We start from the raw sequence: 24,220 nt of genomic DNA on the forward strand, positions 1-24,220 counted from the left end.
CTGTTTTCCTATTTTTAATTCATAACTTGAATTTCTTATTCATAATGAATTTTTTATTTATAACCCTTACTTCCTTATCAGCTCTGATTTCATTCCAAGTAGCAGTGATTCACTGTTTAGGCCAAAGAAAAGAACTTACCACCTTAGGCCTCCTTGAAACTAGAGGATTATATGGCCCAGTTGTGGCTAATGAGGGGAGGTCTCCAAGTGGAGATTTTGAGAATAATATTGTTTTCCTGTCAAAAGAGACAAACTCATTTGACATGAATCATATGAACCGTTTGCTGTTTATTTTTCTCTTTTCCTCTTGCTGGAATACAGATGCAATGTCTGAAGCACGGCCATCTTGCAATCATGAAGTTAAAACAAACAAGCTAAGACCAAGAGGAAGAAGGAGGCTTGCTTTTGATGACTTCCTAGAACAACTGTCCCAGTTTTGGACTGCCTGTATCTGGAATTCTGGTCATGTGAGAAAAGTCTCTGTTTGAGCCACACTTGAGGTTTCTGTGATATGAAGCCATTTGTAGTTCTAAGTGATACAAACTGCTCCAACAGATTTTAATATTGACAAAAAGTGGTCTATTTGGGGGGAAAATGCTGGGAAGGTCTTATTTTAAGACTCTGAGGACTAGTTCAGACTTCTATGCAGGAAAGGGTACTGCATAGTACCTTGAGCAAGTTCAGTTTCTCTCTGAAACTACAGACTTACATAAAGGGAAGAAGAAAAAGACAAACAAATTTTGGCTATTCTTTCTTTGCCAAGGGACTGGCATTAGTAAGTTATTTCTCTTTATGCAAATTAAAATGCATTGAATATTTTTCCCACAATAATGCCTCTTTCCTTCACTTGTCAATTGAAGTTCCCTACTAGTGATAGAAGGGAGGAACTTTAAGTAGCACTCCTGGAATCAAACACACCCTGGGAGTTTATCCTCCAAGGGAATCTCCTATGCTATATTTGTCACAGGGAACTATTTAAAAACTGCTGGAATCGAACAAGCAATCCTAAAATTCATATGGAACAACAAAAAGCCCCGAATAGCCAAAGTAATTTTGAAAGAAGAAGACCAAAGCAGGAGGCATCACAATCCCAGACTTTAGCCTCTACTACAAAGCTGTCATCATCAAGACAGCATGGTATTGGCACAAAAACAGACACATAGACCAATGGAATAGAATAGAAACCCCAGAACTAGACCCACAAACGTATGGCCAACTCATCTTTGACAAAGCAGGAAAGAACATCCAATGGAAAAAGACAGTCTCTTTAACAAATGGTGCTGGGAGAACTGGACAGCAACATGCAGAAGGTTGAAACTAGACCACTTTCTCATGCCATTCACAAAAATAAACTCAAAATGGATAAAGGACCTGAATGTGAGACAGGAAACCATCAAAACCCTAGAGGTGAAAGCAGGAAAAGACCTCTCTGACCTCAGCCGTAGCAATCTCTTACTTGACACATCCCCAAAGGCAAGGGAATTAAAAGCAAAAATGAATTACTGGGACCTTATGAAGATAGAAAGCTTCTGCACAGCAAAGGAAACAATCAACAAAACTAAAAGGCAACCAACGGAATGGGAAAAGACATTTGCAAATGACACATCGGACAAAGGGCTAGTATCCAAAATCTATAAAGAGCTCACCAAACTCCACACCCGAAAAACAAATAACCCAGTGAAGAAATGGGCAGAAAACATGAATAGACACTTCTCTAAAGAAGACATCCGGATGGCCAACAGGCACATGAAAAGATGCTCAACATCACTCCTTATCAGGGAAATACAAATCAGAACCACACTCAGATATCACCTCAGGCCAGTCAGAGTGGCCAAAATGAACAAATCAGGAGACTACAGATGCTGGAGAGGATGTGGAGAAACGGGAAGCCTCTTGCACTGTTGGTGGGAATGCAAATTGGTGCAGCCACTCTGGAAAACAGTGTGGAGGTTCCTCAGAAAATTAAAAATAGACCTACCCTATGACCCAGCAATAGCACTGCTAGGAATTTACCCAAGGGATACAGGAGTACTGATGCATAGGGGCACTTGTACCCCAATGTTTATAGCAGCACTCTCAACAATAGCCAAATTATGGAAAGAGCCTAAATGTCCATCAACTGATGAATGGATAAAGAAATTGTGGTTTATATACACAATGGAGTACTACGTGGCAATGAGAAAGAACAAAATATGGCCCTTTGTAGCAACGTGGATGGAACTGGAGAGTGTGATGCTAAGTGAAATAAGCCATACAGAGAAAGACAGATACCACATGGTTTCACTCTTATGTGGATCCTGAGAAACTTAACAGAAACCCATGGGGGAGGGGAAGAAAAAAAAAAAAAGGCTAGAGTGGGAGAGAGCCAAAGCATAAGAGACTGTTAAAAACTGAGAACAAACTGAGAGTTGATGGGGGGTGGGAGGGAGGGGAGGGTGGGTGATGGGTATCGAGGAGGGCACCTTTTGGGATGAGCACTGGGTGTTGTATGGAAACCAATTTGACAATAAATTTCATATATTGAAAAAAATAAAAATAAAAAAAATAAAAACTGCTGGAATAATACATGTAGCTATGATTAGTTTTCTAAATTCACACGCTGATTTTAATGATCCTTTCTTTAAACGCAAAGTCTTAACCCAACAAAATTCTGTAGAAGAATGAGAAGGTGGGTGTTTGGGGAACTGGTCCTTTCAGTATTCAAAATTGGTTCGCCTCCATGGGTAATCCTCTTTTAGAATATGAATGCTAGATGAAGGTAAGTTGGTGGAAAAGCAAAAGGGAGAGAGGAAAGAAGTGGCCTCCATCATAATACTTTGCATATGGCTCCCAAGCTTTCTCAGTAGGTTTATTTGTACAGTGATCATTCTTTAGGGCTCCCTGCACTAGGTAAAGATTCCATCATTAGGTTTGTGACTTGTAAAACTCCCTTGCTGCCTCACTCTCACTGGTAGGGACCAAATGAATCAATCCGCATCACTTTCCCAAGGCTCTGTTTGCAACCAAAAGGGCCAAAGGTTTTCTTGTTTATGATTAGCAAAACATCCTGCTAGAACGAGCTCCACAAGAAGGTTTGCCAGCATCACACATCCTCATCCCTACATCCAACTCATAAAGAATATACACTCTTTGTGGTGTATAAGATGGTGCTTAGCAGCTGTTTAACAGCACAGCAACTGTACACAGGATTAAAAGCAAAGGAAAATACCAGATTTGATTGAACCTGCAGGGAAAATTTCAGGTGGCATAATGTAATTACCTGAGTTAGGATATTGAGGTTAAATAACACCTATGCTCTCTTACCTAAAAGTATCTAGGATCTATACCAGCCATAAATGACTTGGATCTTAGTTTTATAACCTGGTAGTGGAAAGGGAGGCAGTTCTCCAGCAGCACAGCAGTCTCTTGTTGGAAACCCTGTTTCTCATCCGGCACCACCTGTGTGTCCCCTTGGCTGCCCCCCAGCACAAGGCACTGATGCAGCCAAACCCACTGAGCCTGTGAGAGTGGCCAGAAACACAGCAGAAGGTGTTGGCTTCCTGGCCTCTCGTTGAGGCCATCTGGACCCTCTAACACACCTGTTTGGGAGGGTTTCCGTAGCTTCGTTTACAAATGTAAGTGCAGCTCAAAATGTTCCAGTCCAGTGCTGATCATTTGCCCTTACTTTTTGGGATGTTAATTATGCAACAAGATCATTTCTGTGCCCATTTTTCTCCTCCGTTATAAACTTTAGATGACAAAAATGTGCTTCTCAGTATGTTTTTTTTTAGTAGAATGAACAGATGTAAAAGTGTTTTCAATTCCTTAATAAAGGTGACATTAGGCCAGATTTGATATTACACTAAGTCCCACATAACATTTAAAAATGGGGTTTTTCAACCATAAAATTACTAATTGATCTGTCTTGTAAAAAGATAAAGGAAATGAATGCCTATTTGAGTTTCATTTCTGTCAGGCTTCCGATTCCTTATTTTATGTAGTGCAAAATGAATTTTAATGAACCAGCCTCCAAATTTCAAAATATGCCATTACCCTTCTGAAGTAATTGGCATATTTGACTGCCTTTTCCTTTCTTAGAGTCTGTCTGACTTTCTAATCTTAAAGTCAATGTTCCATTCAACATGTTCTTGTGCATGCCATCTAAAAGAAGTAAATTAAAACAAAAGGAGAGACTATACCAGGAAGAATTCATTCATTGAGCCACTCAACAAATATTTATGGAATTCCTGCTGTAGGTCAGGCACTGTTCCAGGTGCTGCAGAAAGAGGGGGACATAAGTGAAAAATCCCTGTTTTCATGGAGTTTCCATGTCAGTGCAGTAAGTCAGTATAATAGACACACAAATATATAATATTCAGGTGATCAGAGCTACAGAGAAAAATAATGAATGTTGATGTGTAGAAAGGCACAAGATGGAGAATCTCAAGCAGAGACTCAACTAAAGCAAAAGTGTGAGCTATTGGGGGATGAGAATCAGCAGATAGAGTAGCCTTTCTTCTTCCTCCCATTTAAAAAACAATTGTTTAATGTTTTGTTTTGTTTTTTTGAGAGAGAGAGACAGAGGGTGAGTGGGGGAGGGGGGGGGGGAGAGAGAGACAGACAGACAGACAGACAGACAGAATCCAAGGCAGGCTCCAGGCTCTGAGCTGTCAGCACAGAGCCTGATGCAGGGCTTGAACTCATGAACCGTGAGATCATGACCTGAGCTGAAGTTGGACACCTAACCAACTGAGCCACCCAGGTGCCCCTCTGATCTCAGCTTTTTGCCTACTTATATACATACAAAACATTTCTGGCTGCATTGTCTAATCTGGGAGGGAAGCTACAGAGGGCATGAGGAGAAAGGCAACTTTGATTGAGTACCTACTTGTGCCACAATATGTACATTTCCGTTTTGTGAATCTGTGGGGCAACCCTCTGGTCTGTTGATCTGATCCTTATTTTATAGCTGGGGAAGCAAAAGCTCAGGGACATCAGGTAGTTCGGTGGACAAATGTTCTAGTTATTTATTGTTGCCTTACAAACTCCTGAATTTTGTGGCTTAAAATAACAATTATTATTTATGTTGCTCATAAATATGCAATTTGGGCAAGACTCAAAAGGGAAGGCTTATGTCTGTCCCCTGTGGCATCATTTGGGGAGCACAATTTAGGGCTAAGGATCCATATCCAAGATGACTCATTCCCATGGCTGGCAAGTTAGTGTTATTTATCCAATTTATCCAATGACTGTCGGAGGGCCTGTGGGCCTCCTTTTCTCTCCATGCAGACTGGGCTTCCTCACAGCATAGTGACTGGGTTTCTAAAACAATGTTCTAAGAGAAGCATAAGATAGAAAAACATGGCATTATGATGGTGTAGTCTTGGAAGCCCATTATGCCCAGGTCTGCCTCTCACTAGTGTTGGGTCCTTAGCAAACTGATATCACCCCAGAGGGAGGGCATTTTCCCAAATAACAGGTTTCTCTGCAACCATTTGTTTAGTCAACAAGCATTCCTGAGTGCCTCTAGCACAATAGAACTCTGCTCTGGAGTCCAATTGCTTGACTTTGCATCCTAGCTCTTCCACTTGCTTGCTGACAAATTAGGAAGATTTACTCAATCTCTCTTTGCCTCAGTTTTATTAAATGTAAAGCATCAGGATTTAAGGAAAGTCCAGAGAACTTCTCATGTACCTAATAAGAGCACTAATTTCTACCCCTGCAATACCATCAGCTCAGCCCCAATGCCTTAAAAAATCAATCCCAAGAAGGAAGGTAAAATTAGAATTAATGGCCTACCTTCTCCAAAATTGCCACACATTTTATCTCCACAAGAGGTCCAAGACTTATATGATATCTTTTACAAGAATTCCTGGGGCGCCTGGGTGGCTCAGTCGGTTAAGCATCCAACTTCGGCTCAGGTCACGATCTCACGGTCCGTGAGTTCGAGCCCAGCGTCGGGCTCTGGGCTGATGGCTCAGAGCCTGGAGCCTGTTTCCGATCTGTGTCTCCCTCTCTCTCTGCCCCTCCCCTGTTCATGCTCTGTCTCTCTCTGTCTCAAAAATAAATAAACGTTAAAAAAAAAATAAAAAAAAAAAAAAGAATTCCTATTCCCTTATGTTTTTATATAACCCTGAATCTAATGCAAGCTCTCGTCTACCATTACCACCATCACCCTTGCCCCAGCAGAGCACCAAACTCTTCCACTCTTCCTTTTGGAATTCATGGGCATCATAAGGGCAAAAACAAAAACAAACAAAAACTTCTTTTCTAAGCAATCTCTTCACCTTCTTTAAGGGAAAATGGTTTCCTAAAGCTCTTCTCTGCAGTGGCTGTTTCTTCGTTTCTCTTGTTTCTGTTTGTTTGTTTTGTTTTGTTTTGTTTTGTTTTTTACCACATCACCCCATGTGGTGAAGGGCTTTGTGGTAGGATAATCATCTTTCTTGATCTTTCTTACCGTGTCTAAATCATTTCTTTTCTCACCATCCCCAAATCCAATGTTCTTCAAAGCAAATGCCATAAGACTATATTGCCTGCCATCACTACATAACACAATCATCCATGGATACCATGCTTTTTCCTTACCATTCACTTGGGACTTTAGCACCTGCCTCAGTCAATAAGTTTTTCTCTGCTACTGTATCAGTCACTATGTTATCTGGTTTTACCACATGTACAGATAATCCACCCATTATCCTGGCCTCTAACAATAAATTGTCCTTCCCTCTTCTAAAAGTCTTGTCTTTTATCCCATCTCTACCATGCACTTTTACAGCCATATTTTGGATCCTATCTTTTCAGCTTAGCACTGGTTCCAATAATTCTTAGTTCATCAAGAATTTTAATCCACTTTTTTTCAACATTCCTCTCTTCCTTCTTCTTCCTCCTTACCTTGCTATGTAGGTAGGATTCTACAGTCTATTACTAATGACCAATCCTTTTCATAGTCCATCAACGACTTGACCTTTATTTCCTATGCAAACACAGTGGTTTGAAACAACACTCATTTGTTTATTTCACAGTTCTATAGGTCAATGTCTTGTGGGTTCTTACCTGGAGATTCTGAGGAATTATCCACTTCTAAGCTCATTCAGATGTTGGCCAAACAATTCCATACAATTGTAGGACTGAGGTCCCATTTCTTTGCAGGCTGTTGGCTGGGAGCCACCCTAAGCCCCTAGAGGCCACTGTCTGGTCTTTGCATGTAGACCATCACATTTCAAAGCCAACAAGTTCCATTGAATCTTTCTCATACTTAGAATATCTTTAATCTCTTCTTCTGCCTCTCTGCTTTTAATGTTTCATGTGTCTACATTGGGCCCACCTGGATTATGCAAGATAATCTCCTTATCTTAAATTCAGCTGATTAATAACCTTACGTCTTCAAAGTTCCTTTATAGCAGGAGCTAGATTAATGCCTGATGGAATAACCAGTGGATAGGATCCTGGAGAGTCATCTTTAAAATTTTGCCTACCACCATCCATGTAACTTTTACATGACAAACTCTAACTCTGTTTAAACCTGGTTCTTGACCACTTTGCAGCTACTCCATAGCATCTCAGTATGGCTGAAGAAAAACATTCAATATTCTTACAGGGACATTCTGAATTTGTGATGGCAAACCTCAAGCAGGACTCAGCACAGTCCAACAATCATTCTGTGCTTCCCTAGGGACACCAGCATATAGAAGATGTTTAAGACATTGGGACTAATGAGCTCAACAATAGAGAGAATGTTGATAGAGAACAGAAGAGAGCTGATGATTGAGCTCTGAGGAAGTCCAATATTTAGAAGTCAGGAAGAAGGAGAATCAAACAAAAGGAACTGAAGAAAAAAAAAAGCAGCCACAAGTACAAGGAGAGTACAGTGATCTAGACAATAAATAAAGAAGGTGTCTTAGGAACTGGGGATTCATCAACTGTGTCAGATGTTGCCAAGAATTGGGAATTGTTCATTGGGTTTGGCAAAATGTAGGTCCACAGTGACCCTGAGAAGTGGAATATTAGTAAATGGTAGGGGCAAAGTCTGACTGGAATGAGTTGAAGAGAAAATAGCTATTGGGGAAGTAAAGAGAGCAAGAGTGGACAACTTTCTAAGGAGTTTTGCTATAAAAATGAGCACAGAAATGGGGGCAGTGCTGTAGGGTTTTGTGGGATTTAAGAGCAAAGAAAGATTGGTGGGAAAGCAGAGGGGGGCGTTTGTATTGACTACTAGTTGGTGTGAAAACCCAAAAGAATCCACTTAGAAAATTTTAATTTCAGCTTTTCACTGTTAATATTTTCAAATTACTGAACATTGAATGTGTGGATACTTGCTTAGATCTTTATGCATTACTGGACAAGTTCTAGCACAGTGTAGAGTAAGAAGGCCATAACACATTACACTGTACCCAGGAACCATATATCTTTTCCATGACAAAGTCCAGGGAGGATTTTGTTTTTAATGGGAGAAATTTCTGTATTTTGTATTGTGAGGTTAGCAATGCAGCAAAGAGAGAAAAAGGATGCAGAACAGAAAGTACAATTGTAATTGGAAAGTCATAGAATAGGCAAGAGGGGATGAGATTGAGTGCATCCTGGGAGGTTGATATTAAATTAAAGCAAGGAGTTAAATAGGAGCAGGGAAGATGAATATTTGCATAAAAATGCAACAGATGACAAGATTTGATAATGGGGAAATGCCATAGATTTCGTCTGATTGCTTTGAGTCTTCCTCCCAGTGAAATAGAAGTTGAAGCCATCACCTGGATATATAATATGAATAGAGTATTGAAGATTAGAAAAACATGTGAAATGCCATGTGGGGCAGTGGAAGCATCCCATCTCAATCAGGCTTTGCCCCTACCATTTACTGATATTCCACTTCTCAGGGTCACCGTGGACCTCTACAATGCCAAACCCAATGAACAATTCCCAATTCTTGGCAGCATCTGACACAGTTGATGAATCGCCTGTTCTTAAGACACCTTCTTTATTTATCTTCTAGATCACTATAATCTCCTGGGTTTTCTTGTACTTGCACTTTTGGCTGTTCTTTTTTAGTTCCTTATGCTTGGTTCTCCTTCTTCCTGACCTTTAAATATTGGACTTCCTCGGGGCTTAGTCGTCAGCTCTCTTCCATTCTCTATCAACATTCTCTCTATAGATGAGCTCATTAGTTCCAGTGTTTTAAACATCTTCTATATGCTGATGGCTCCCAGTTTTAGATTTCTAGTTCTGACATATCCCCTGAGCATTAAACTCATTTACCAATTGCTTACTCAACATCTCCACGTGGTTGTCTAATAAGGTTCTCAAAATTAGCATGTCTAATATAACACTCATGCTCCTCTCCATTTGCTCTCTCCCCTCCCCACCACAAGTCAGTTCTCTGCCTGTTTCATCTTCATCAATGTTACAATTCACCTATCTGCTCAGATCAAAACTGTGTTAGTCAGGGTTCTCCATAAGGCAGAACCAATTAGATGTGTAAGCATGTAGAAAGAGAGATGTCTTTTAAAGAATTATTAGCTCAGGCAATTGTTGAGGGATAGCTAGTCTGAAATCTGTAGGGAAGGCCAATAGGCTAGAAACTTGGGGAGGAGTTGAGGTTGCAGCTTAAGTCCAAACACAGTCAGGAAGCAGAATTCCTTCTTCCTTGGGGAACCATAGTCTTTGCACTTAAGGCCTTCAACGATTAAAGGGTACTGCCTCACGTTATGAAGGGTAATCTACTTTACTCAGAGTCTATTGATTTAAATGTTAATCACATTAATCATGTTAATATTTATCTAAATGAAACTTAAATTTAAATGTTAATTTAAAAAGTATCTTCACATCAACATCTAGCCAAGCTGACATAAAATTAACCATCACCGTCCACCCCTTATCAACTTGACGTCCATATGCACCTTCTTAAATATTTAATCTCCAAACAAAGGCCATAAGGTCACACTTCTGCCTAACATGATAGAGATATCCTATGTACAACCAAAACACACTCATAGTTTTCCTAGAAAAGGATGCAAAGTCCTTAGGTGACATTCACTTTTCTTCTTTATATCTTGTATTTAAATACTGTAATGTAAAATCTGTACATCTTATCTTATGTGATATGATAAAGAGAGAAAAGGGAAAAAAACAAATATTTTATATATATTACTTATGTTTATTATATGTATTCATATCTATTTATTAAATATTATGTATATGTAATATTTTTGGTGTCAATGCAGAGCTTGTGTCCAATAATCTTAAACGGTCGCTATTTTTAGTTCTCCCTTGTAGGAGGCCCATAGGCAGCAACCATGGCACCCATTCAGAATGACATGATCCTGAAGCGTGACTTTCACAAGGACAGGCCAGGGCACTTGGCCATGTGGTTCAACCAGCTGGTGCAGAAGATCCACAAATACAAGACCTGAGAAGCCAAGGCATGCCACAATGCCCAATGCCCTGCATGTGGGCCCATCCAGCCCACTGTGAGGTGCCCTATGGTGAGGTATCACACCAAAGTGCGAGCTGGCAGGGGCTTCAGCTTGGAAGAGTTAAAGGGTGGAAGGGTGGCTGGCATTCACAAGAAGGTGGCACAGGCCATTGGGATCAGTAGATCCAAGAAGGTGGAACAAGTCCTTAAACCTCTGCAGGCCAATGTGCAGCAGCTGAAGGAATACCACTCCAAGCTCATCCTCTCCCCCCAGGAAGCCCTCAGCCTCCAAGAAAGAAGACAACTCTTCTGAAGAACTCAGATTGGCTACCCAGCTGACAAGACTGGTCATGCCTATAGGGAATGCCTATAAGAAGGAGAAAGCCAGAGTCATTATAAAAGAGAAGAACTTCAAGACCTTTTCCAGTGTTAGCATGACCCATGCCAATGCCAGGCTCTTTGGCATCCAGGCAAAAAAGACCAAGGAAGCTACAGAACAGGATGTTGAAAAGAAAAAGTGCCACTGACAAGTTGTGGAAAAAAAGGGCATTATTTTATTTTCCTCAGTACATAGTCACCTTGATAAAAGGCCATATATCCCTTTGGAATACACTGAGAGAAATATTAACAGTATACATTTTTGACAGTGTGGTGAGGTCCTTCCACAAGGGGAACTGTCCTCTCTTTCATTCAATTCAAGGGGTTCTTAGTCTCTATAAACTGGCTTGGAGTTTAGGAATTATGGGTCTGTGATTCTGCTTTTATAATTAAAATTTGTCTCTTGTTCCTGTGACCTAGATCTCTCTGCTTATACAAATCAAGTAAGAATTTAGTAGACTTACCATGTGTTTTACTCCTAGAAATACCATGATCAACTAGCCAATACTGGAGGTCTCCGAAAGTCATAATATTCTGACTGCTGCTTTGATTCTGCTGTCCATTATAGTAACCATGCCCACCTTGCCTTTGGTGATTAAATAGCACCACTTGGCCTCTGACATCTTGGGATTCAATTACTTCCGTTGCATTTAGGTTTTCCAATTCAGTGACAGATGTTCCCACTATAATTTCTGACTTAGAAAATCAGGGGCACCTGGGTGGCTCAGTAAGTTAGGCATCTGATTTCAGCTCAGGTCATGGTCTCACAGTTCTTAAGTTCGAGCCGCATGTCAGGCTCTGTGCTGACAGCTTGGAGCCTGCTTCAAATTCTGCCTCTCTCTTTCTCTCTCTCTCTGCCTCTACCACTCACACTCTGTCTCTCTCTCTCTCTCAAAAATAAATATTAGGAAAAAAAAAAGAAAATCACAGAGCTCCTCAACAATGTTGGGGCTCCCCTCACAAACTTGTTGTTCATAGTCATAGTGAAAATTATGTCCTTTGTACCCTCCTAGGGTGGATGAGCATATCTTAAATGATAAATCCACTCTAACATTCCAGTCTCCCTAAGCTTTTGAATCTCCTCCTTTCTAGTTTATCAAGGCAGTTCTGGCATTTCAGTTCATTTAGTGTCAGTCACCTGTTGGTTTGTGTTTCAGGTAGCCAACCAACCAACCAGTTAGAGCTTTTTCCAACCCTCTAAGTTGCAACATTAAATCCAGATCTCTGCTTAGTGGGCCTAAATAAATTCTGCCTGATCCAATTTTATGGTCTTTCTACCACTATGCCACACCTTTAATATTTACTCCTACCCACATTTCTTGGATTTCTCTTTATATAAATTGGAAAAATCAAGTCGTTCTTGTGGAGTGTACTCCACCTATTTATGGGTTACACTTTGTACCTCACCATTAGGGGCCTACAGGAACTTGAGTCCAGTGATAAATCTAGAAGCAAAGAGGAGTGGTGGGGGTAGGTTCTGAGGAGAATCAGCAGTGTCTTGTAAGGCAACTACCTTAGGGGAGGCCATTACAATTTGTTCAGGCAGAGGAGGGTTAATCTCCTCAGATAAGGATGGAGTGGTTTCTTCTACTGGCAAAGAAGACTCATGGGAGTTTAAGGGTTCAATGTCCCCAGCTTTATCAGGATCTTCCCATATGTCCCCAATCAAATTTTCAGGATCTCATTCCTTCCCAATCTATGCCCTCACTTTAATAGCAGACACCCTGTGAGGTTGAAAATTCAATTTGCATTGTAATTCAACCACTTGCGGGATGAGACTCTGAGTTTAGTTTTCAGCAATCTCAGCTCTTTGGCTACAGGTGATAAGGGTTTCTTTCAGGACAGACAGAGATACTTTTAGGTCATTTATGCAGCACATGATCCGGGAATTTTTTATCCTTTTATTTCCTTTCATTTCCTCATCCTTTTATTTCCTCACTTTGTCCAGTGCAATTAGGAGCAACTAGCCAATCTCATACTCATTATTTTGATAAAAAATGTTCTAAAATATTAAAAACATGGTCACTCAGAAACTTGTCTAAGAGTTTGATTAGGAGTATCCAATGGCGATACTTCATGAACCTCTATTGTCACATCACACCACAAACTATCCATGCTCTGTTTACTAATGGAGTAGTCATCAGTGCCTTTGAATTTAGTAAGATTAGAGAACCAATTCCAAAAACTGGGCACCATGCTCCAGCTAACTTGACGCATAAAATTAAGCATTATAAAAACCTACAATCCTTAACGTTTTTCATTCTTACCACATTTGATCCATCAACTCCACTTTCAGAGTATACCCTGCCTCTTATCATTTATCACGTTCAACATTGTTGCCGTCCTCATCCAAACCATCATCATCTCTCACCTACACTCTTAAAATAGTCTTTTTGCTTTCTTTGCTTTCACTCTGCCTTCTATCCCACTGGTCCCACATACACTCTGAGTCTGTAATTTATGCAGCAACCAAAATGGTTTATTTAAGATCTAAATTTAATCATTTCACTCATCAGCTCCAAAACTCCAGTGGCCCTATCAAACGCAAAAGTAAAACTCAAACTTCCTATTGTTTACAACTCTCTGCAGTCTGACCCTGCCTCTTTCTCTGATTTTACTTCCATATTCACCAGCATTTTTATTAACTTCCTAATTTCCAACTATAGGTGTGTTGTTTTTTTTTAATGTTTCTTAATGTTTATTTATTTTTGAGAGGGGGAGACACAGAATCTGAACCAGTGAGCAGAGCCCGATGCGGGGCTAGGACTCACAGACCACGAGATTATGACCTAAGCTGAAGTCAGATGCTTAACTGACTGAGTCACTCAGGCACCCATCAACTGAAGGTGTTTTTGTTCCTTTTGCCTGGAAACCTCCTCTCCCAGATGTTTATATGGCTCCATTCAGATCCTTGCTCAGAAGTCACCTCTTCAAAGTCCTTTCAGGGTCACTCTATTAAAATTAAACATTATACACTATTCTCCTATGCTGATTAACATTTCTTCATTACCCTTATCACTGCTTAGCATATTATATGTGTATTTGTTTGATGTCTCCCTTACCAACTAGAATAAAACCTCCAAGGGGACAAGGGCTTGCATGCTTTGTGTCCTGCCAAATCCCAAAGCCCTAGAACTATATCTAATGTACAGTAATGTACAATCATATTCGTCAAAGAAATGAATGGTAGTAATAACAGTACCCTAAGGTTAGTACTTATAAGGTTGTTTAGATGGTTAAATTTGATAATACACATATGCCAAAGACTGCTAATTATCTTCTAACGTCAATTCTTCTTTCCTTCTTTCCTAATAGAATCCCCAATTTTTATTTAGTCATATGGTTTCAATCACTCTGAACTAGTGCCATGCCTGGAATCAGACTGCAACCACTGTTGCACCCACCACCTCCTGTTGCCTCTGGACCATGGACCCCACAGTGAACAAGCTTCGGGCCTTGGTGAAAATGTGCAGGCAGGATCTGAGTATTCTGCACACTGAGGAAATGCACTTCCTGCATGAGTGGGTGGAGAGCATGGGGGTAAAATACCACCTGCTATTTATAAAACTACATCAGAAGACAATATCAAAGAAGAAAAAACAGTAAGAAGGAGGAGGAAAACAAAGACAGACAAATCATAAAGTGAGGAAAGTGGTCTAAAAGTTTACAGTGAAGTGTGATTGAACCAGATACTTATGCCCCTCAAGAAATGGGAGATGAAAATGTAGAGATGACTGAGGAAATGATGGATATGGCAAATGATAAAAATGTAGCTGCCATTGATGCCCTAAGTGATGGTGAACTACAGAAAGCCATTGACTTGTTCACAGATGCTATTAAGCTGAATGCTTGCTTGGGCACTCTGTATGCCAAGAGAGCCAGTGTCTTCATCAAATTACAGAAGCCAAATAAATACTGCCATGCAAGACTGTGACAGAGCTATAGAAAGAAATCCTGATTCAGCTCAACCTCACAAGCAACAAGGGAAAGCATACAGACTTCTAGGCCATTGGGAAGAAGCAGCACATGATCTTGCCCTTGCTTGTAAACTGGATTATGATGAAGACGCTAGTGTAATGAGGAGAGAAATTCAACCGAGGACCCAGAAAACTGCTGGACATCAGAGAAAGTAGGAGAGAAAATGTGAAAAGTGAGAGATCAAAGAAAAAGTAGAAAGGGTTAAGAAGACTTGGAAAGAACATGAGAGAGCCTAGAGGAAAGAAGAAGCCAGAGGACTATCAGGAGCTCAGGATGGCTCTTTCCCAGGTGGCTTTCCTGGGGGGATGCCTGGAATGACAGGGGGCAAGCCTGGAATGTCAGGAATGCCTGGGCTCAGTGAAATTCTTAGTGATCCAGAGGTTCTTGCAGGAATGCAGGATCCAGAAGTTATCATGGCCTTCCAGCATGTGGCCCAGAACCCAGCAAATATATAAAAATATCAGAGCAACCCAAAGGTTATGAATCTCACCAGTAAATTGTCAGCCAAATTTGGAGGTCAAGAATAATGCCCTTCTGACAAATAAAGCCCTTGCTGAAGGATAAGCAACTTAGATCACCTAATGGACGTCACAATAACACAAACCAGCGTACCTCTGGCCTTCTCATGGAGAAAGCTGGGGTGCTGTGAAGATAATCGCTACCCCTCTGCCCAATATGCAACTGAGACATTTTACAGTGGTTTCCCATTGGGGTATTCATTCAGATAATATTTTCCTACTAGGAATGACAAACTTTAAACACTTCTTAAGTCTTAAAAATATTTGAAAACCATTTAAGAGGGTGTGTTAATCCCTACATTTTTCCTTACTAATCATTTCAGTTTTTTTTTTTTTTTTCCTCTTTGGCTTAATTGAGCAAAGAAGATATTTCAGTATGGAAGATGTATTGCTTAGTCTGAGTGAAATAAAGGTTTATTAGCAGGAGGCAAATCTCACATTTAAACACATAAAGTTTAAGTTGGTTACTCAGGCATTTTGACTTCTTTTTAAATGTTTTATTTTTAAAACATGATTTATTTGATAAAATCACTGGGACCACCAGTATTGCAGTAGGACCTTGGTAAGGACCAGAAATACTTGACAAGGCAGCAGAAACCTTACTCCTTTTATAGAGCATGCATCCTTGTGCAGATGCATTGAAATATTGCACTGTGGTTAAGGGATAGTTTTTATAGTGCTGCAGTAGAGTTGGATTACTTAGCTGTGTTCTTGTCTGATATAGAAAATGAACATTTCACATCATTTGCACACAAAAAAAGACTCCATTTCCCACCATGCCTTTCAGTTAAGAATGCTCATGTGACTAGTTTCAGCCAATATGGCATAAGCAAAGTTCCACATGAAACTTCTGAGAAGAGATCTTAAAAGAAGTAGGTGAAGAGGAGGAGTTTGTCCCCCTTCTCTTTCTTGGCTGACAGCAATTCAGGCATGATGGCCAGATCTCCAGAAGCTCTAACATCCATCTTGAAGCATGAGATGACCTTCAGAATAGAATTCTACCATGGAGGATCATAAGATACAAAGGGCCTGGGGTTTTGCTACCACAGAGTGACATATTATGTCTAGCCTCTGAACTTCTTGACTGTGAGGAAAAAAGTAGACTTCTTTCATTCTTAACTCATTATTTTGAGATTTTCTGTTTCTTTCAAACAAGAAACAATTTTAACATGTAAGTGACCAAGACAAACTTTGGACTATAAAACCTTAATAAGTATTGTCTTTTAGTTGGTATTACTGTCATTATTTAAAAAAATTTTTTTAAATGTTTATTTACTTTTGAGAGAGAGACAGAGAGTGAGTGGGTAGGGGGAGAGAGAGAGGGAGACACAGGATCTGAAGCAGGCTCTAGGCTCCGAGCTGTCAGCACAGAGCCCAATGTGGGGCTCGAACTCACGAACCGTGAGATCATGACCTGAGCCAAAGTCAGACACTTAACCGACTGAACCACCCAGGCACCCCTCCTGTCATTATTTTTTTTCCTGTTTCTGTATCTCCTTGTTAGCATTGTTGTTATTTTTATATGCTGTATACTGTACCAAATTTTAGGAATATGGGCAAGAATAAAATAGAGCTTTGATTTAAAAGACATTGTGTTTTGGGAAGGGTGAGATAAAATGACAGCACAATGTGAAATTTGCTTTAATGCTTTAATAAAAACATGCTATGGGAACACATAGGAAGGAAAGCATAAGTCTTCCAGGAGGAGTAGAGGCAGATTCATTGCAGAAGACATAAATCTTGAAACAAGATGTAAATATGTATAGCAAACTATCATGAGGACAGAAGGTTGGGGAGGGCAGAAAGAAAAGCAAAAGAAATGACTGCATATGGGCTTCCCTATCTGGTGAGCAGGAGTAATTTGGACCTTACCAAAAAAAGTAAAGCTGAGACTCTAAGCTTTATTGACTCTAAGAAAGCTGAGACTCTTATCTTATCCAATATTTCATTGCAAATGTGAAGTCACTGTATTAAACAAACAAACAAACATTAGCATCAGTTTGATTGATTACAAGATGGGTTGGTATCTTAGAAAGCAAAGAAGTGATTTCCAGATGGAATGTATATAATCAGGTCTATTAAAAGAAATGACATATCTTTGTTGGGCTTTTTGGGGGATAGAGGTGGAGGAAAGAGGTGGGGAGGTAGCAGGAAAGAATATATAAATGTATAAAATTAGAAAGTTCTTCCAAGGGAAGGATAGCCACTTAAGGTTCTTAAGTCAACAATTTTTAAAGTAGTTTCTAAAAATTAAACTGTAAGTACTCCCTAGTCTGTTCTTTATATTGACAAGCAATAAGGAGCTTAGGATAGTATTCATTTGACTTTATTTTTCAAGGCAATTTTTTTAATAAATTTAAAAATCCTCACCCTAACCTCCACTGTATGTTTTTGTAGTGCAAGTCAGAGGGTAAAGGAAGAAGAACTAAGACAGGAAAACAAGGATAAACAGTTGGGGATTTCCTCCTTAAGACATCTTTACTGCTGCAACCTCAGTGCTTCTGCTGATTCCAAATTTGGACCCTCAGGATTCTTGACATTGTCTGTTTAACCTCCTGAAACTAAGCTGACCTTAAATTTTCTCCTGGAATTTCCTTTTACCTCTAACACTAGATTTAGCATTCATTCACAGCTTCTCTAATACTCACTCTTGATTTTTTATCTTGATACCCTGTCCCACTAGCAAATTATTTTAAAAGTAATTTTTAATATGTCTCAGAGCCAAGTGTACTCTGAAAATGCAATGGAAATCTATTGAAAACTATTAGTTGATCTATAAAATCTGATTTACAGATACTAAATTTCAAGAATGACTGTATAATAAAAACAAAACAAAGTAAACAAAACAAACAAAAATACTCCAAAAGGCAACTGTTAAAGGAATTGATTTCTGGGACTGAAGGGAAGGGAAAATAACATTTGCTTAATATTAACCTATTATAATGTATTCTTCACCTCAGCTTCTCTTTGCCACATTTTAAAGCCGCAACCCTTTTTACTGACCATATAATTCAAATCTTTCTTTGGAGAAATATGCAATAGTTGGTAATTGCATGCATTCTAAAGCATCTCATTTTATGCCCCCCAAATGCATGATTTACTTTGAATGATAAATATGGCTATGAAATGGAGTGTTTCCGGCATTCACAGATCAAATGTAACTAGGGAGAAATAACTCAGATGCATCCTGATGTTTTATATTTCCATGCACTAATATTTGCTTCATACCATATGTCACAGTAACACAAGAATGTGATAAAGTAGAACAGCCCAGTGGTTCTCTCTTCCAACATCTGGTCTTCTGAGGAAGTCTAGCACTTTAGAGATTCATGTTTAAATCCCCAGATAGGTGGGATAATCAAATGCCTTGGTGAGAGGAAGCAAAGAGAGTACTGGAAAGCCTTCTTCCTATTATCAAATTAGCATCAGTGAATACTGTAATAATCTCAACTGAATTAAACAAACAGACCTAGTAGTCCAGTGGATGCTCCCTGAAAAGCCACACACAATGTCCATTACCAGAGCAGTAAAGAAAACCAGATGTTAGCTTTTAAAATAGTGGCCATTCATCAAGCCTTCTGACTCTTTGTTTTGTTCAAAGCAGCCGACCCTGGAGGGACCACAGCTACCTAAGGAACAATGGCAAAATCATCTTCCTAAAGCTGGCATGGCCAGTCTCCACAGAAAAAGATCAAGACCACATCAGCTAAATTGATAGGATTTGTAATACATACTTATCTCTCCAATCCTTTATAAAAAGGGGGGGGATATGCTTTCATATTTCCTACTCCCTTTCAGGAGTAAATTAACTATATTTGTTCTCTTCATTTCCTCACATGCTCCTTGTTCTTCATGTGGGCACAATATGGCCACCATCCCTACCATTTCATGGAGGCTACCCACTGAGTTCCCAAATGGCGACCATATAAGTGAGATTTCACATACCCTTTCATTCTTTATTTTGTATCACCACAACATTTAATATTGTTGGCTGCTCTCTCCTTGGAATATTGTTTACTTCATGAAATGCCAACTCTCTGCTTTTGTAATCACTCTCTTTAAGTCTTTTTATTATTATTATTATTTACTTTTTCTAGACACACACATTTTGATGTTTGGCAAACCTTGATCTTAGGCCTTTTTGTCTGCATCTCTTCCTGGATGATCTATTTCTCTCCCAAAATTCCAGGCCCTAATCATTTGTGTGCTGCGTGTGCTGGTATCCTCATTTGCTCCTCCAGGTCTATTGTCCACTCTTCTCTACCCTGTTCTGTGCTGTGGGAAACTGACCTCTTATGATGTGCATCATCAGTTCTTTGGTTGGTGGTTTACTTTTGTCAAGGAAAATACCAGTAGGAAAGTAGATAGTAGGAGGGGAGAGGTAAGATATTAACATTTTTCTGGCTCCTTCCCTGCCAGGCTCTGGGTTACCAGTGGTTGCATTGCTGTACCAGAGACCATTCCTGTTAGGCAGCTTTCTCCTACAGCTACAGCTCTTGTAGTTTCCAGTAGCTTCTCCTTTCTCTTTCCCCTCAAGCCTAGAGGTGGTAGCAGCTTTCAGTTGTTGCTCATTCCAGAGTACCTCCTCACTCTTGCTGTGTTCCTGAACCCAGCCAATAACTTTGTAGAAAGTTCATTAAGGGCTTTTCTAGTGACCTCTTTCCAATACACCATCTATTTTGATGTCAAAACTCTGACCCACCCTATGAAATTACCTTACTCTCTATCTCAAGTTCATCTTTCTTGCCTGAGATCAACATCCATAACACTGACTACTGTGGCTACTAACAAGCCCATCTGAATTTTATGGAATATTTAAATACTAACATGAACAGCAATGAACACATCAGCTTCTCCTGCTCTTTGTATATTTCCCTACTCAGCAAATGACATTGCTATTTTCAAAGCTCAGTTTTTCAAGCCAGAACATGGAAGTCACCTTTAACCCCCTCTCTTTCCTTCACTTCTATTTTTCCAGTGAAATACTAAGTTTTACTGAGTCTGCTCTAAATATTTCTTGAACCCAGTCATTTCCCTCATTCTCATTGCTTTTCTGCTAAACTGGACTACCTTCAACCTTTGTCTGCTTGTCCCTATGATACATTTTCCACAGGGAAGCAAGATCTTTCCAAAAGTCAACTTTCATTAGGTTGAAATTCTATTTAAAAAGTCCTTAAAATGGACTTTTCCTTTGGATAAAATCTGGGCTCCTTACCATGGTTATGTCCTCACCCACTACCTGATCTATGCAGTGGTATACCATTTATTACACTTTATTGTAATTTATTTAAATGTTACCTGCCTCCACATTTAGAGTGAAAGTCCATAGGTTAGGTATTAGGATTGAATTGTATTCCTCTAAAATTTGTATGTTGAAGTTCTAATTCCCAGTACCTCAGAATGTGACTTTATTTGGAAATAGGATCATTGAATATATAATTAGTTAAAATGAGTTCATACTGGAGTAGGGTAGGTTTCTAATCCAATATGACTGGTTTCCTTATAAAAAGAGGAATTTGGGGGATCCTGGGTGGCTCAGCTGGTTAATCTGACTCTTGATTTGGCTCAGGTCATGATCTCACAGTTAGTGAGTTCAAGCCCCACATCAGTCTCTGCCCTTACAGTGTGAAACTTCCTTGGGATTCTCTCTCTCCCTCTCTCTCTCTCTGCCCCTCCCCATTCATGTACACACTCTCTCGCTCTCTCTCTCTCAAAATAAATAAATGAACTTTAAAAAACAAAAGGCAAATTTGGACACAAACATAGACACATGTACAGGCAAGTTGATATAAAGAGACAGGGGGAGATGTCCATCTACAAGCCCAGAAAGGAAGCCTGGAACAGATCCTTCCCTCACAACCATTGGAAGGAATTAATGTGTCAACACCTTTATTTTAGACTTCTAGCCTCCAAAACTATGAGTCTATAAATTTCTTTTGTTTAAGCCACCTAGTTGTGATACTTCTCTAGCAAACTGATATAGCAAGGAACATGTCTGTCTTGATTATTGTGGTACCCTAAGTCTCTGACAGTGTCTCAAACATGCACAGTAGGTATTCTATAAATATTTATTGAATAACTTAATGAATTCCTGTAATTACTGTAAAGTAGAATTATATATTGGGCAGGTAGAACAGACCAATTTGATGGAGCTTAATTATTGAAGTATCAAGAATATCTCATTAAAACCTGAACCCAAATTAAAAATTTAAGGACAATGATTTAGTCAAACCTCGTCACATTCAATATTAATTAATCAAGCAGGAAAATAGAGTAAATTTTCCATCAGAAAAAAAAATGCTAAGGATCATTACTCAGCTAGAATAATTTATTTTTAAAATGCCATATCAAAAAATAAAATAAAACAATAAAATACCATATCAGCTTTCCCTTGTTCCATTCATAAGCTGTTTAGATTTTACTTAACTAAATAATAGAGTCATTATTGTCATTTAGGGACTTACACATAGAGGGTGGAAGACTTTGAATGGGTCCTTTGTCATTTTTACTTATATCTCAGGCACCAGGCTAGAAGGGTTATTTAGTTGCTACTTTTTGAGTTTATCTTTTCCTAAGTCAAAGCTGAGAGTTTCAACACCCCCAACAGAGTATTTATGGGCTGAAGTTTGGAAACCCTGTTAAAATTTCATGAATCTGAATCGAATATATTGGTTCATTCAGCTTTCCTTACTGCTCCTAAGGCTCAGATGGTTCAGCTGAGACATGGCCTGTGGATTTCTTAATGAATAGTGAATACTGTAAGTTTATGTATACTCCCCCAAAATCACATCGCTTAACACAATATCACATGTTAAACTTAGCTAATATCTTGAAAATCAGAGCCTCCGTGCCCTTTGGAGTACCACAGGTCAACATGTCACAAATGAAATAATCCTCTTTACTTAAATAAAGACTAGTCATGGTGATAAGTGGTCAATATAATTTGAATTAAATTATATCCTAAATAGTTAAGTCTAGAAAAATCAGCAGCCTAATAAAACTCATTAGTATTGACTTTGTACTTGATGACATCAATGATCTTTCAATTTTTATTCTTCAGGTGTAAAAAGACATACATGACATTCATGTATGTCTTATGAAATGTCATCAAGCTTTTTCCTTCAAAGAATGGATAGTACTTAAATTTAGCCTCTTAATTTTTTTATCTTTATTTTTTAGAGAGAGAGAGAGAGAGAGAGAGAGAGAGAGCGAGCACATGAGCAGGGACAAGGGAGAGAAAGAGAGAATCCCAAGCAGCGGGAGCCCAATTAGGGGCTCAATCCCACAACCAGATCATGACCTGAGCCAAAATCAAGAGTTGGAAGCTCAACTGACTAAGCCACTCAGACACCCTGAATTTAGCCACTTTAAGTAGCATTTCTTTCTTATTAACTACTATTTTATATACCCACGGCACAAGTCAAGCCGTTAAGTGCATTTGATATTTACCATGTCATACTAAGATAATTCTATAACCCTAGTCAAGTCTTCCATGAAGAGAAACTAAATGATCAGAATCTGGCACTTTCTTTAAATAATGAATCTGTTTGCACCATGTGGCTAGGTCTCAAGCAGAGAAGTCCTCACTCGCTAGCATATTCTTGGCCTATATCCAACTCTGTCTCATCTGAAATGGAATTCTTTTTCTTAAAATGTTATTTGAATCATCATTTTCTTGAGTACCCCAGGCCCCTTCTCTGATGAGTGACAATGCTTTTTTGCCATCAAATTTGGCTACTATACCCAGCTATGCACATGACCCCTCATATGGTATCACTCTTCCTCTAGCCATGCAGATTTCACTCTTAACTTGAGCAATTCAGATCCCTATACCTTATCACACCATCAGTGTGTAGGCAGAGATTTATGTAGTCCAGGAAATGGGAAATAAGATAATAATGAAAGAAGTATAGTTTGCTTTTGTTACTAATCTTAAACAGTTTTTTTTTTTTTTTTAATGTTTATTTATTTTTGAGACAGAGAGAGACAGAGCATGAACAGGGGAGGGGCAGAGAGAGAGGGAGACACAGAATCCGAAACAGGCTCCAGGCTCTGAGCTGTCAGCACAGAGCCCGACGCGGGGCTCGAACTCACAGACCGTGAGATCATGACCTGAGCCGAAGTTGGCCGCTTAACCGACTGAGCCACCCAGGCGCCCCTCTTTTGTTACTAATCTTGGGTTCCCTTCTCTACATCCATGGACCCTTAGGATCCGGGTTCACAAATTCATGGATATATGTTGATGCCATAATGGTTTCTCCATGGACTCCTACCTGAGTCAGAGTATATAATTTTAGAAAGTTTGTAAGTGTTATAGAATGCTTCTTCCGTCAAAAAATATTTTATAATCTTCTCCCTCTTTTAGCCTTCTATCATCATAGCAATTAGAAGACTGATTAGTACACTGCTGCCTGGGACACAAATTGGGAGATAATTTTCCTTGAAAATCTAGCTTAATCCTTGTTGGAGCCATTAGAAAATTGGTTTTCTATTACTTGCAAATAAGTGATTTCTAGAAAGTCATCTAATTCAGTCTTTCATATCAAAGAAACTCTAATCCTATTTTAAGATTTTAAGAGTTAGGGAAAGGAGACAAAGACAGGCAAAGGAGAAGAGCAGAAAAGGAATCTGAATGACTAATTGACAATTTCCTGTGTCTTTGAAACACCAGGGCCAGTTTAACATTTTGCAATATTGTCACATTAAGTATCCTGGTCTCCTCATGATTCAACTGGTGTTTTCAGGTAGCTTATCAAGGTATCCATGAAGTGATCACTAAATCATTGCATCTAATCAGCATGAAATAAAATTATTGTTTTTAAAGATCCTTAAATATTCTTAATTCTGAGCATTCGGAGCTTAAAAAAATACATCCAAAGAATACATTGTTTTTGAGTTTTGATATGAATTAGCAGAAAACAGATTCTGACACTGACCTAAGCTATTAACAAAAAGATTTAAG

The 24,220-nt window shown here is 39.2% G+C and overlaps 2 pseudogenes; both read left to right on the forward strand.

The window, feature by feature from the left end:
- Window positions 1-10,265: 10,265 nt before the first annotated feature.
- LOC122222663 lies at window positions 10,266-10,911 on the forward strand (annotated as a pseudogene).
- A 3,277-nt stretch (window positions 10,912-14,188) lies between these two features.
- On the forward strand, window positions 14,189-15,267 carry LOC122222664 (annotated as a pseudogene).
- Window positions 15,268-24,220: the final 8,953 nt, after the last annotated feature.

Source organism: Panthera leo, chromosome B3 (genome assembly GCF_018350215.1).
Source record: "Panthera leo isolate Ple1 chromosome B3, P.leo_Ple1_pat1.1, whole genome shotgun sequence".
Taxonomy (NCBI): Eukaryota; Metazoa; Chordata; class Mammalia; order Carnivora; family Felidae; genus Panthera; species Panthera leo.